Genomic DNA, 14,785 nt, shown 5'->3' with positions numbered 1-14,785 from the left:
TTTACACTAATATCCTTGGAAAGTTCAACTACTAAGTTTTATATGTGTGTATATATATATATATATATATATATATATATATATATATATATAAATTTAGGGTCATTGGTCATTATATACATAATGACCCTAAATTTACACATCCAACCTTAATCTCTTTAAGTGTGTTTCTCTCCCCTTCTTTCTCTTCTCTTCTTGTTCTCTGTCTCTGCCTCTGTCTCTCTCCATTTCTATATTTCTTTCTTCCCACCTCTCTCAACTATTATCTCTAATTCCTCATAAAACATCTTTGCTTAGAATTGTTCTACCAGCAAATAGATACAATATTTTGATACCTGAGTTCATGGCCTCATCATTTACTCATCCCAAATTAGCTCCCTTCTCTTCCTTACTTTCTTCATTACTGCTAAAAATAATCCTCCTGGTCTTCAGGGTCAATATCTTAGATTTATTTTGTTCTTTCTTATTCGTCCACATCATGCCTCCCCAAAACCCCTAACCTCCGATCTAACCCCAGGGTCTTTAGAGACTTCTCTACAGTATCTTCTAGATCTTCTCATTCCTCTCTGTCTCCATAAATATAACTCTGGCCCTTCCCTTCTCTACTTTATATCTGGACGACTGAAACCCACTTAATGGGTTCTCTCCTCTCCCAAGGAGCTCTCTTATTCACCTTTTAGCTCACAATTAACTCACTTCCCCTTGGAAATCTTCCATGGCTGGTCACTGCTCTCTGTTTGGCATCTCCTTCAGCACTTGGTTTGTGGGACTTGAATTTATACCAGTCAAATTGCTCCTCTGAGTCCAGACCATTATCTCTGAGTCTGTGGAGAGCCTCTTTCCTCAGGTAGACTGTCAGCTCTTTGAAAGTGGGGGATGTGTGTCTATGGCTTCTGCATTGCGCTCAGTGGTTTCCACCCCCAGAGCACTCACCTCAATGCTGTTGACTGACTGGCAGTTATGTCATCCAAGTGTTGCTTTTTGGATAGGGCTCAAACTTGGTCACCTCAAAGGTTCCTTCCAACTCTAGGATTCAATTATTCTATTTCAGCTCCCACCTGAAAGGCAGGACAGTAGTAATTACATTTAGGGACTTAACATTATAACTGTTGGCAGTTAGAGGAGGTACAAATACCTCCCTCACATAATGAATTCATTGTGAATTCAGCTCAAAGGCAGTTGGGGGAAAGAGGTAGAGGAGGCAATCATTCACTGAGTATAAACACCTGCCAACATTCCATAGGCAGATGTTCTCCATTGTAAAGGAGTGTGTTGCCCTGTTCTGGAACTGATGCCAAACAGAAGGTCCTCTTGGCAGGCACATTAGCCCTCACTGTGCTCTGCAGATTACTCCTCTGAACCATCTTAGATTGGCAAATGTGCCTTATAGAAATTGGCTTACCACCCACTTCACAGGCCTCCCGCCAGCCAAACAGATGGGCACAAGTGTAAGTACGTCAAATAACTACCATGCGCATCAGGCTGGAGTATTTAAAGAAGGATTTGTCTCCAGCTCGAAGTGAAGCCAGAGGATCACCTCTGTCAAAACATGAGGGCACACCAGAAGTTTATGTGTTGAATTAAAAAAAGAGTCCCTCTTAGTATTCTAATTTCTGGGCAAGTATGAGTTTTGGAATCGGTTCATTAAAAAGCCCCAGAAGAAGGGGAGAACGTTGAAAGAAAATCCTCTGCTCTCTTTTACAGTGTTTGGCTAGAGAAAGCCTTCTAGCACCTGGGAAGCTTGCTTTCTGAAACCTGCTAGAGTTCAGATTTAATGCCTTGTCCTCCAGTAGAAGCCAAATCCCCAACCTGGGACTTCCATGACTCTGAGGAAAGCCAACAGGATGAAAGGTACGATTTCTCTCCAGGTACTGGCATGGATAAAGGCCTTGGTACACTTGAGTAAATCAAGTTTAAAACCAAGGTTATCTTCCCATCAGAGCAGCAAATCTGGAAACCATGATGTTACAACCTCAGCCTAGAGATAAGAATAACACCCCCAACTTCCTGGCTCAAAATATAGTGAACTTCATTGTATACATTTCAAAACCAAAGGCTAAGCACTTTTATTGACTCTCATGCTGCCTTAGACTTCTGACTGGCATGTTGGAATTAAACACTTCGGGCTAAGAAACCAAGAAATAGTCTTGTATTTAAAAACCTATGCCTTCAACTCAAGAAATAGCTTCGATAAATTCTCATGCCTTCTTTAATTCTGGTCACCTTTCTTTCTTTTATTTTTTAAATCCTTAACTTTTGTCTTAAGAGTCAATACCAATATTGGCTCTAAAACAGAAGAGTAGTAAGGGGTAGACAATGGGGTTTAAGTGACTTGCCTGGGGTCACACATCTAGGAAGTATCTGGGACCAGATTGGAACCCAGGGCCTCCCATCTCCAGGTCTGGCTCTCTATCCACCTTCCTACTTTCCTGATCATCTTTCAACTTTAATGGTTATATGGGAGTTGAATCCCATCCACTTATTTGTGTCAATTCTACATGTTATTTCTTCTCTTGAAACTTTGGGAAGCAGGGAGTAGGGTAATAAATTGTGAGTAAATACAGAATTGTCATATTTTTGTATTGTCACTCTGAGTTTGTCATCACCATAATCCTCCCACTGCTACAAGACCAAGCTCAATAATAACAAACAGATCGACTGGCACCAGAACTGTCCAGCTCTCAGCAGCTGACCCAGCTGCTGGGTATTGACTATCTTGTATTGGAAACTACTCAAATTCAGGAGTGGGTTAGAAATAGAGTTGAGACATTCAAACGCTGAGAACATTAACAACGTTGGTCTTTTTTGGCCTTAAGAGTGATGTCAGGTGTTCCTATGGATAACATCGTCCATGTTTTTATCTACTTCCTCTTAAAATTCATTTCTTGTTTTCAAACAGTTCCAGACATAAACTTGAACAACTGTCAAAAGTTAATCAGGGATGTGAATTAGAGTGGCTGAAAAAAAAGAGAAGAAAAGTATTAATACTTGGTGAAGATGGAATATGTCAAGCTGACAATTCTAGACATTAAATTGTGTTCTATTAAAAAGGTTTTAATCTACCCTGATTGACATTCTAGCATTCTCCCAGGAGGAGTCTATTCCAAAACTTTTATTTCTTTTCTTCAAGCTGCTGACATCAGTTGTCTTCTAGGCATTCAATTCAATTCAAAAATTCTTACCTTACCGAGAAATCAAGTTTCTTCTGCCATTAACTCTCTTTTCTTCCTAATTCTATACTTCAAATCACCTGTTATCTCCCATTCTCTTCTCCATTTCTTCCTTTGACTCTCTTAATTCCTTCCTAGCTTCTCTGTGAGTTTACCCCTTTGTTTATGTTTTTTTCTCTCTCTGATCTTCAATCTCTCATCATCTACTTGTTCCTTGGTTACCTTCAAAGATACTCATACCCTCAAAACTTCCACTTGATCTTGCCATTGCCTCTGTCTTTCATCTTGTCTTTCCTCCCTTTCTTAACCACATTTCTCAAGGGAAGGGGAACCTATTTAATTGTTGCTTCTATTACTTGACCCCCTACTCTCCTTTCAACCCATTTGCAAACTGACTTCTGAAGGCAGTTAGGTGGCACCATGGATAGAATGCTAGTCTTGGAATAAGGAAGACCTAAGTTCAAATTCTGCCTAGCTGCATGTCCCTGGGCAGATCATGTCTCAATTTTTTGCATGTCTCAATTTCCCCAACTGTAAAATGAGGACAATAATACTACCTACCTCTTGGAGTTTTTGTGAGACTCAAATGAAATAATATTTGTTTTAAAAAGGACTTAGCACAGTGCTTGGCACAGAGAAGATGCTAATATATATGTTTATTTTCTTCCTCACACCCATTCTGGACCCACCACTTGACTATTCTCTTCTGGGGTTACCAAGGATATTTTAATCACTAAATCCAATGGCCTTTGCTCAAATCTCACCTTTTCTAAAGTTGCTGACATAGATCGCTTTAGCTCCTACGTTTTTGTGGCTGTCTGCTCCTTCTTCTCCATCTTCTTGTGTCCTTGGGAAGACTTGTTTCCTTGGCTCCTTTTCAAGATTCCTTTGCTAGGTTATTATCCACATCTTGCCCCTTCGGCATGGGTGTACTCTAAGAACAAGGATGTGCCCTTGCTTGCTTCTCTTCTGACTCCTGAGCTCCAATCTCCAGCCTTCCATTGGTCATTTCCAGTTGCACAGAGAATGTTTCTTAGTATTTCCAAAACATAATACATCATCCTTCCCCCAAAATCTACTTCTCTATATATTAATAGCAATTATAAAGCACTTTAAAGTTTCCAAAGCACTCGACACATTCTCATTTGTTCCTTACAGTACCTGTGAGGTAGATGATATTATTATTCTCATTTTACTAGCGATGAAAGATCAAGCATAAACTCTGATGTTTGATATCTTAAATCTTTCATAACTGGCCCTAAGCTACTTTTCTTTTTTAAATAATATTTAATTTTTCCCCAATATGTGACAACAATTTTAACATTTTTTTAAGTTTTAAATTGCAAATTTTCTCACTCCTTCCCAGCCCTGTCCTTTCCCTGAGAAGGCAAATAATCTGATGTATATATATATATATGTGTGTGTGTGTGTATAATATGTGTAATCAAATAAAATATTTTTTCATATTAGTCATTTTGTGGAAGAGATCTCAATAAAAAAAAGAAGTAGAAAATAAAATATAGTGTGTTTCAGCCTGCATTCAGTCTCCATAAGTTTTTTTCTTAGAGAGCAAATGGTATTTTTCATCATAAGTCTTTGGGATTGTCTTAGATCATTGCATTGCTGAGAATAACCAGGTCATTCACAATTGTTCATCAAAAAATATTGGTGTCCCTGTGTACAATATTTTTCTGGTTCTGCTCACTTCACTTTGCTTTGGTTTATGTAAGTATTTCCAGATTTTTCCAAAATCACTCTGCCAAAGCTACTTTTCAAATCTTATAAGGCATCATCTTCATCTATACTGCAATCCACCCAAACTAGCCTTCTTGCTGTTTGTAGTGGCTTACTCTCCATCTCCCATCTTATTCCTTTTCATTACTTTTCTCCCAGGCCTGAAATACATTCCCTAGTCAACACTTTCTCTTATATCCCTAGTTTCTTTCAAGTCTCAGTTCAATTGATACCTTTTATAGGAAGTCTTTCCTGATTTCGCTCCCATATGCTAATGCCTTCCCCACAAAATTATCTTGGTTTTTTGTTTTGTTTTGATTTTGAGCAATTGTGTATATACTGCTGTATATACATGTCTGTCCTGGCTAAATTATATATTCCTCCAGGGCAGGGAGTATTTTACTGTTCTTTTTATCCCCAGATCTCAGCAAGCATGTAGTAGATATTTACTAAATACATGTTGATTGATTGACTGGTGATTTCATCAACTCCCATGGATTCCGTGTTTATTTCTATGAAGATGACTGCCAAATCTCTATGTCTAACATCTCCACCTGAATGTCCCAGAGGCATCTCAAACACATCCAAAGCAGAACTCATTATCTTTTCTTTAAATATGTACCACTTGTTCTAGCTTCCCAGATTTTGTTGCTAGCACCACCATTCTTCCAGTCTCCAATTTTCATAACCTCACTGTCACCTTCATTTTTTCATTCAGTGTGACCTCTAATCAGTTGCCAAGGCTGGTCAAAACCATCTCCATAAAATCTGTCACAAATATCTTCTTTTTTCAATTCATATGAACATCACCACCATGCAATAGTATGCCAACTGGACTTTCTGCATCTGGCCATTCCCTCTTCAATACATTCTCCACACAAACGCAAGATTAAAAGTGCTAAAGCTCAGATCATACCATATCATCTTTTCCTCAGGAATCTGCAGTGATTAAGTTTTCTCAATTGGAAAATCATAAAGATAATCAAAACTACCTCACATGGTGGTTGTGAGTGAGATAATATTTATAAAGCACTTAGCAAGGTACCTGGCACATAGTAGGCATAATAATGCTTGTTTCCTTCCTTATTTTCAAGGCTGAGTTAACTCATATTTCTTTCTTAAAATGGTTTTGCACAAGAGATTTTTACTCAAGAAATGAATGCTGAATATCAGCTATATTCTTTTTAGTTCTTTTTTAAAGTTTATTTTCATGTATATTTATTTTCTTACCCTCCTATCTCCCTCACCCCTAACTGAAAAAACATGAAAACCAAAACCCCTGAACATAAACTCTTTTTAATTCATTAAAAATGCTAGGACCCCAATAAGGTATGGAGAAGTGAGAATCTGACTCAATACTTGACCACAGAATCCTTGTATGACTTTTTTTGTATACTGCAGGTATGTGAGAGCCCAGTTTCAGAATTCTGTCCAACATTCCTTACTTTCTTATTCTTTCTGGCAGAGAATCACTACCCCAATGATTTGTCTAAAGTAGGATAAATGACCATCTCCCAATAGCATAAGTTGTATGAGCTGAAAATTGTCCCTCTTTTCCTTCAAAGATCCTTAAATTTAATGCTGAGTCTGAAACTGAAAACCCAGAGAGATCTCCCCTTTCTCAAAAGTAGATAATTTGTAGATAGGGAATATCTGTGACTTAGTCATAAGTCCACACCAAAATATATCTCCCTGTGGACTTGCACTGACTGTGTGATATGATTGTGAATGCTTTTATAAGTCCATGGACTTAGAGTTTCCAGCAATCTTCAAATTAATCTAAGACAACCATTTATTTTACAGATGAGGAAAGTGAGACTTACAGAGTTTTAAAATTCTTCAAGGTCACCCAGGTACTAAGTGGCAGAATCAGGACTTGAACCCAAATCTTCTGATTCCCAAATCCAAGTCTTTCTACCATACCATGCTGCCCCCTTCCGCCTGTCTGAAGCACAACCAAACTTGAGGAGCCCAAAAGGAGATCCAAATTCAAATAGAACCTACATGAAATAGTTAATGAAGATCACAGAGTACTTTCACAAGACTAACATACCCATTGGGTTTCAGATGGTAATAGATGATGCTGATTTCCAGACTTAACTTGATTTGAACTGGTAACTTCTACCTCTGATTTCCTCTATTAAAAAAAAAAATATACACACACACACATATATATCCCTTAGTCTTCTGATTTCTTTCCCAGGCTATGGATGAGGATGATCTTGTTCTCAGATGTTTTCAAGATAAACTATTTACAACTGAGAAGATGCTTTGACACTAGCACTACTCAATGGAATCATTTCTCCCTTAGGTTTCACAAAGGGAAGGCTTCCTCCATGCATACTTAGATGAAACAAACTCATTTAGGGCTCTGCCATTTCCTAACTAGATAGGCCTCCTAAAGTCGTAGAATAGTTTCCATCATGCATTTCTCTGTCCCTATACCTAGTCCCCCCACCCCTACCCCTTTCAAGTGGCTAATATTTTGGCACAATAGATGAATCTATCTTCTCCTAGCCATATAAATTATGGAAATAAGAGAAGCAATTTATAGGAGCCCAGGAGGCAAGACAGGCTCAAAGAAAAGTTACAAAAGGAAAACTGTAGTGATTCCTTGAGCTGACAAAACAGAAAATCAAAAACTGATCCAAAAACCTAGAACTGTATGAGGATGAAAAGAGAGATGGGCAAAGATGGAGAAGAGCTTATTACTCTCAAAGGCACCCCCATCCTCTCATGTTCACAAATTCAAACCTCTAGGTTATCCTCTCCTTCAGAATTCACATTGAATAAATATAGATAATGATTCCTTTACACATTTCTAGGATTTGTTCCTACTCTATTCCATGAATAGTTAATTATCTTCCTCAAACCTTGCTTCCAAATAGCCACCTTCCCCATTCATTATAGTTTGTAAAAACAATTGAAAGGGGAGCCTAGAGTTTATCTAACCCTATCCATTCATTTTATAACTGGGACCCAGAATGATCAAGTGAGCTGCCTTTTCAAGTTCCCATAATTCATGACTAAAAAAAAGGACTAGAACCTAGGAAAAAAGCTCAGTCTCCCAACTCAATCAATAAACAATCAATCGAGACAACATGCACTCACTATGTACTAGGCAATGTGCTAAGTGCCAGGGATGCAAAGAAAAGGCAAAAACAGCCCCTGTTCCTGAAGAGCTTATATTTTGGCAATTCCTAGTTCAAAATTCTTCCTAATAAATCGCATTGATAAGAGAAAAAGAAAGACCACTGGAATGGACTGCCCACTTGAGAATTAGTTTATATGGGAAATGGTATTTGTGAGCTGTATGGTCTGAGAGTAGATGGGAAGCAATAAAATATTGCAAAGGGGAGACAAGGAGCGGGTAAGAAGCAGCATCTACATTATGAATGCACTTCAGCAAGACAAGGTACATAATATATCACTAGAGCTGTATGACATCATTTTTAGAGAAAAGATCTTGGTATGCAACATAAGAGTAGAGAAATAAAGGGAAAGATTTCTATAGGGTTCCAAGGACCCATAAGCATCTATTGAATTTCCTTCTCCAAATTCTCTCTTTCTCTTAACCCCCCTTTTACACATTGAAAAGGCAAGAAATAAAATAGTCATCATAAAGTCATGCAAAAATATATTTCTGCATTAGCCACATTCCTGAAAAAAAGGCAAGATAAATAAAGGGGAAAAATTCTTCAAACTGTATTGAGTCTATCAGTTATCTATCTACAGACAAATAGCATTTTATTTGTTAAGAGTCATCATAGTGGATCATTTTATCAATCAGAGTTGATTATCTTTATGATATTTATGTCACTGTATAAATTGTTCTCCTGGTTCAGCTCCCTTCGTTTTGCATTAGTTCAAGTAAGTCTTCACAGATTTTTCTGAAACCCAACACAATACTTTCCATCACAATCACATGCCATAAGTAACTCATCCATTCTCTAATTGATAGGCATTCCTCCTAGTTTCCAATTTTTTGCCACTACAAAAAGACCTGCTCTCAAAATTTTTGTACATATAGGTCCTTTTTCCTTTTTCTTTGATCTCTTCAGGGTATAGACCTAGTAGCAGTATTTCTGGGTCAAGGAATATGTAGTTTGTAGTCCTTTGGGCATAGTTGTTCATTGTTCTCCAGAATGGTTGGACTAGTTCAAAGCTTCACCAACATACACCCTACTTTTAAATTTTTTAAATTTAATTTTAGTTACATCTTGAGTTCTGAGCTGTCTCTTTTCCTCCTGCCCAAACCCTCACTAGAAAAGGCCAACATTTGTCAGATATGTGTGTGTGTGTGCATACTCCCTTATATCAGTTCTTTCTCTGGAGGAAGATAACATCTTCTTTCAAAGGTCCTTTATAGCTGATTCGAATATTCGTGTTACTCAGAATAGCTTAGTCATTCACAGTTACTCTGAACAACATAGCTGTTACCATATACAATGTTCTCTTGACTCTGCTCATTTCACTCTGCATTATTTTATGCAAGTCTTTCCATGTTTTTCTAAAACCAATCCATTCTTCATTTCTAAAGCAGAATAATATTCCAATACAATCGTATACCACAACTTATTCAATTATTCCCTAATTGATGGGCTTCCCTTCAATTTCTAGTTTTTTGCTACCACAAAGATAACTGCTATAAATATTTTAAAACTCATAGGTTCTTTTCCTTTTTTTCCCTGGGCACCATGGAAAACAGACCTAATAGTGGAACTGCTGCATCAAAGAGGTATAAACAATTTCACAACTCTTTGGGTATTATTCCAGATTGCTCTCCAAAATAACTGGCTCAGTTCACAGTTTCATCAACAGTGAATTAGAGTCCCCATTTTTCCACATTTCTTCCAACATCTGTCATTTTATTCTTCTATTGTTTTAGACAATTTGAAAGGTATCTCAAAGTTGTTTTAATTTGAACTTCTTTAATTAAGATGGATTTAGAGCATTTTTCTGTTTATATATATATTTTTTTTATTTCTTTTTCTAAAAAGTTTTTTCTAAAAACTGCCTGTTTATATCCTCTGACCATTTATCAATTGAGGAATGTCTCAGATTCTTAGAAATTCGATAAAGTTCTGTATATAGATATGAGACCTTTATTTGAGAAATTGTCTATCTAAGTTTTCCCCTAATTTTCTCCTTTCCTTCTAATCTTGGCTATAGTTGGTCTAATTTGTACAAAAACTATTTCAGTTAATATAATCAAAACTGTCCAATTTACATCTCACAATATTCTCTATCTCTTATTCATAAATTCTTCTATTCACAAATCCGATAGGTAATATGTTTCATCTTCTAATATTTATTTATGATATTCCCCTTTATGTCTACATCATGTATCTATTTTAAATGTAAGATAGTGGTCTCTACCTAGTTTCTACCAGACTGCTTTCCAATTTTCCCAACAATTTTTACTACATGATGAATTTCTAACCCCAAAGCTTAAATCTTTACTTTTACTAAACACGAGGTTACTATAATCATTTACTGCTGTTTAATGAATATCTACTCTATTTCACTGATTCCCTCATTCTATTTCTTAACTAGTATCAGATAGTTTTGACAATTACTGCCTTTTAATACCTGCCTATATCTTATAATATTGCCTATGATATCTTTAAAACCTGGTAATGCTAGATCTTCTTCATTTACATTTTTTCATTAATTCCTTTGATATTCTTAACCTTTTCCCTTCCATATGAATTTTATTATTTTTCTAGTTCAAAAAATATTTTTATAATATAATTAGGCATTGAGTAAGTGGGTTAATTTATATAGAATTGTCATTTTTATTATATTGGCTTGGCCCACCCATGAACAATTAATATTTTTCCATTCATTTAAATATGACTTTATTCATATAAAAATCCTTTATAATTATGCTCATATAGTTCTTGGGTTTGTCTCAGCAGGCATACTTCCAGTGAGTTTATATTGTCTATAATTATTTTAAATGAAATATCTCTTACTATCTCTTCTTAAAGAGCTTTGTTGCTGATATGTAAAAATGATGGTGATTTGTGTGTTTATTTTATTTTCTGTTACTTTTCTAAAATTGTTATTTTTTTCAAATAGCTTTTTAGTTGAATATCAAATTAAAAAGAAAATGATAGCAAAGAGAAGTACCATATCATATGTCAACTCTAGAAAAGGGAGATTTTTTTTTTTATTGTAAAGAATTGCTAGATTTATTTTAGTTCAATTTAACTCATATTTCCTCTTGGAATGGAAAGAAAAAAATAGCCCTTGCCCTCAAACAGCTTACATTCTACCCTAAGAGAATTTATTCTAATATAGCAAAAATTTTATAGTTTAAAACTATTTTTACTATTCTCTGAGAGTAGATTGATTATTACTAAAGTCCCATAAAACTAGGATCTTTTAAAATGTGCATTTTAAGCTGATTTAAAATATCTCAAACAGTTTTGTTTCTTTCATCTAATTGATTATTGTTTTGTGTCCATTGTAAGCTAGAACCACTGTAATAGAGCTGACTATGGAAAAGACATTGATTTGTTTTCAAAACAGTTCAGTTCTAGGGTCACACACAGACAACAAACTGAAACAGAGAAGCAAAATAAATGCATGTCATTGGGCATCTCAGTTGCTGTATTCTGGTTCCTGAAGAATCAAAGGCATTACCTCCAACTAATGTCTTTTAGCATTCATTTGGAATAATAGCATCACTTCTTGGATGACCACTAAGAAGTACTATATGGAACAAGACAGCCCAATCTGAATCTCATTTGTAATTACCAGGACATAAGCTCATGGGGTTTTGTGATGAAAGAAAAATTAAACAGAAATGATTGCAATCATCCCACTGACAGGATTGGAAACACTAAGTGCACTCTTGCCAACAATCAAATTCAATTCGCCAAATATTTCTTAAGCTTGTACTAAATAGAAGGCATTTCAGCACGGATATTAATGTTAGGACCAGACTAAACAATTGTCCCAGCCCATTCAAAGTAAGCAATAATTTAATAATTATAATAATAATAATGGCCTGAAACCTTAACCAAGTAAGATTGCATCTTGGTCAAAGACTAGAATAAGTTAGAAAAGTTCTTAAAAGCCAATTAGATAAACTGGAGTGATATTGATAGGAAGTCTGTTCTAATTGGTTGAGGGATTTGAGCATCCCCATTCTACCCCCAGTAGATAGAACCACAGACCTGGAGACAAGGAAGACTCATCTTCCTAAGTTTTAGTCTGGCTCCATACACTTACTAGCTATGTGACCCTGGGGGAATCACTTAACCCTGTTTGCCTCAGTTTTCTCTGCTGTAAAATGGTAAACCACTGTAGTATCTTTGCCAAGAAAACCTCAAATAGTGTCACAAAGAGTTAGATATGACTGAACCACCTGAACAACAACAGGTGGTGCCTGGAGTCAGAAAGTCTCATCTTCCTCAGGTCAAACATGGCTTCAGACACTTACTAGATGTGTGACCCTTGGCAGGTCACTTAACCCTGTTTGCCTCAGTTTCCTCCTCTGTAAAATGAGCTAGAGAAGGAAATGGCAAACCACTCCAATATCCTAGCCAAGAAAACCCCAAATGGGTTCACGAAAAGTTGGACATGACTCATTCACAACAACAAAACCCCACACCCTGGGTGGTTTTATGAAACTAGCCACTATTTCAGAATCCAGGAGATTCAAATAAGTGAAAGCAAGGCATCATTTTGGGAAGGAGGAGACAGAAAGTCAGCTTCCTCTCCTGTTCCCCTAAGTCAGAAAAAGACCTCATGAACTATAGAGGATTTGGGCTTTTTCATAAGCATCCTAGAAATGTCCTCATAGTAGTAATTGCTAAGGGCAATGTCTGTATCCAGAACCAAGGAGAGACTGGACAAAATAAGGCAGATAAATTCATGGCTCTACAGAAAGCCTGGCAAAAAGTGCTCCCTGATACCTAAGGAGAATATTCTGAGGACTCACTCCAGCAAAAAGGTTTCTAGGAGCTGCAAGTTACAGTCCTTCGCCATCTGTGTTCTAAGCTGGGAACTTGCCCTCTCTATGTACTTGTAGGAAAAGTTATGCAGACTTTAGAATCAGATATTTGCTTTTTTGTTTGTCTGAATTTTTTAGGAATTAGTCCTCCCATGGGGAAGCAATGATGAGGGTAACCTATTACTATTACTACTTTTCCCAGAATCTTCTCTAGTCAAAATTGTGTAGTTTGTCTTCAGTGACTCCCTATTCTTTTATTCCCCACTGAAAGGAATTCAGTCCTAGGTCTTCCCAAGTATAAACTACATCAAGAAGCCAGCCTGAGAATCAAATCCTGGTTAATGAACTTGAGGGTAAAACCTCTTTCCAGATAAGTAAGTCAAGTTGGCTTACTTGAAGCAATAACTCACCTTTGCTCTCAGTGGATTGAGAGTCAGGTCTAGAGATAGAAGGACCTGGGTTCAAATCTGACCTTAGACCATTCCTAACTGTGTGACCCTGGGCAAGTCACTGAGTCCCCATTGCCCAGCCCTTGCCACTCTTCTACTTTGGAACCAATACATGGTATTGGTTCTAAGATGGAAGGTAAGGGTTTCTATTTTTAAAGATTTTTCAATAACACCTTTATTATCTTTGTAGATCCCAATGATGGTTATTTCAGAGAGGATAGGAAAAAGGTTAGAGCAATGACACACCTCCAATGAAGCTCTCTTCTGAGTAAGTGAGACTGAAGATAAATTTCTCCTATGACACAATCATGCCTACGTTTGACTCTGATTTCCCTTCATGCCACCATCAATCCTGCCCATGGGCAAAGTAGTTCTAAAAAGGACCATGCTTTGCCACCAACTTATTCCCAGGGCTCTGAAGAGACAGAAGAGGAGGTGGCCTATTGTGAAAAAGACCATGGGAGGGTATGTTGTTGAGTCATTTCCGTCGTGTCCAACTCTTTGTGACCCTGTTTTGGGGTTTTCTTGGCAAGGATACTGAAGTGGTTCTCCATTTTCTTCTCCAACTCATTTTATAGATGAGGCAAACAGGGTTCAGTGACTTGCCCAGGGTCACACAACTAGTGAGTGTCTGAAGCTGGATTTGAACTCATGAAGGCGAGTCTTGCTTACTCCAAGCCCAATGCCATCTTGGCTGTACTACATAAGCTGCCCCAGGGGAAGGTATAGCTATGTGTATTCTACCATAGCTTTACTGGATCCTTCTGCCTTAAACTAAGTCTGCCCCCTGCCATGGTTAAGGTAATTATATACAATAAAACTATTCTTTTCTTGGTTTACTTTCTGGCCACCAAGAATCTGAAGTCTCCCTGCCAAGTGACTGCTGGGCTACGTTCTGATGCATCCCGGTCCCAAATCTCGCACACGCTCTAAGGTGTAATGGAAGGAATCAAGTTCATCATCAATGTGCCAGGCAATCTGTAAATGGCAAGAAAATGCATATGGACAAATGGAGTAAATCAACCTATATGTGCCTGCCAGAGGCCTGTCCCAAATGGTGGATAGCAAAGGCTGAAAATGACTACCAGATGAGAAAGGGGAAAGAAGGGCCAGCAATCAGAACATTTGGCAGCATTGGCAAATCCTTTAGAAATAAGCAGGCCCTATTCGAATTCATGCCAGGGATGAAAGACAAATAATTTGGGAAGTGGGGAGCTGGGGGGAATCAATTTTACATTTCATATCTCAAAGTCTCACATTTATTATATATTTTTTCAGTTAAAAAAAAAGCAGTGAAATTGAGGCAGCTACATATCTCATGGATAGAGAGCTAGACCCAGAGATGGGAAGTCCTGGGTTCAAATATAGCCAGGGTGACCCTGGGCAAGTCACTTAACCCCCATTGCCTACCCTTACCACTCTTCTATAGTATGTACTGTTGATTCTACTATGGAAGTGAAATTTTG

At 37.3% G+C, this 14,785-nt stretch overlaps 1 long non-coding RNA gene across 2 annotated transcripts; it reads left to right on the top strand.

Moving 5' to 3' along the window:
* The first annotated feature begins 1,278 nt into the window (after positions 1 to 1,278).
* Positions 1,279 to 14,564, top strand: LOC103102529 (uncharacterized). Of its 2 annotated transcripts, none has more exons than XR_008917796.1 (3): positions 1,279 to 1,448; positions 1,705 to 1,851; positions 14,175 to 14,564. It is a non-coding gene; the product is annotated as an uncharacterized LOC103102529 (long non-coding RNA). The 2 variants fall into 2 exon arrangements; XR_464107.3 differs by lacking the exon at positions 14,175 to 14,564 and adding an exon at positions 11,442 to 11,729.
* Positions 14,565 to 14,785: the final 221 nt, after the last annotated feature.

This window comes from Monodelphis domestica, chromosome 3 (genome assembly GCF_027887165.1).
Source record: "Monodelphis domestica isolate mMonDom1 chromosome 3, mMonDom1.pri, whole genome shotgun sequence".
NCBI classification, from domain to species: domain Eukaryota; kingdom Metazoa; phylum Chordata; class Mammalia; order Didelphimorphia; family Didelphidae; genus Monodelphis; species Monodelphis domestica.
The sequence above is the reverse complement of the archived record's forward strand: the minus strand, read 5'-3'. Positions and strand labels throughout refer to the sequence as shown.